Genomic DNA, 1,004 nt, shown 5'->3' on the forward strand with positions numbered 1-1,004 from the left:
AAAACTCTACTGTATTTACATTGCTTTAGCTTCTTCTGTCCTTGTTTGCCTCTGAACCAGCACATGAAAGTACAACTCTAATACAATGGGAACAGATTCTTCCAATGTTCTATTCAGTGATGTTCCCCATTAATAACTGTGGTCCTGGGAGGATTCAATTAAATGAAATAATATATAAAATATATTAACATTGTGTCAGGCACATAAAGCACTCAATGTATGTTAGCTATTATCATTAGAAATATATATCTTTCAAGGGGACAGTTACCTGGAAGCAATCCCATTATGCAGAAGTCCTTCTTGGCTCTCATTATCAAATTGTCCCTTGATGATAGCAGCTGGGGTGTGGGCCACCTGCTCCCTACGGCATTAGTTTCCCTGCTTAGCATTCCCATGCCCATCTCGGACGGGTCATATCTGCTCTTCGCTCATTACCCCACCCTTACCTTGGACTGTCAATGGAGGCAGAGAAATGTGTATTTCCCATTAAATTTTAACCACTCATTGCGGGCAATGCGAGGCCATTCATCCATTCAACAAGTAGTATGAGCACTTACCCTCTGCTGGGAGCCTGGCTCAGTGCTGACAATACAGAGATAAATGAATTATAGTCCCTGTTCTTTAGACACTCAAATATGTAAACAAAGTGAGTGTGAGAACTACATCCAGATATGAACAAAGCGTTCTTTTGAATTATGGCAAGTGTTCCTGGGCACCCTTGTTAAAATGGAGCTATCTAACCTAAAGAGAGGACCAAGCAACAGCTCTCTATTTTTCTCCAGAATCAAAACAAAATTACCTTGTATTTATGGTAGATTAGATAATTGTTAAACAACTATTAACTCACTTCTCCCACCACCTCCTTTGGGGAAAGTGACCTTTCCCCCCATTCATGTGGGTGTGGCCACATGCCCTGCTTTGCACTGAAGTGTTTAAATTTCGAGCCTGGCTCTGAGAAGCATTGCAAGCCTCCTCTGAGAGCTTCTGACCTCCTCCATGAGAAG

This window comes from Trichechus manatus, unplaced genomic scaffold (genome assembly GCF_000243295.1).
Source record: "Trichechus manatus latirostris isolate Lorelei unplaced genomic scaffold, TriManLat1.0 scaffold00006, whole genome shotgun sequence".
Classification (NCBI taxonomy): domain Eukaryota; kingdom Metazoa; phylum Chordata; class Mammalia; order Sirenia; family Trichechidae; genus Trichechus; species Trichechus manatus.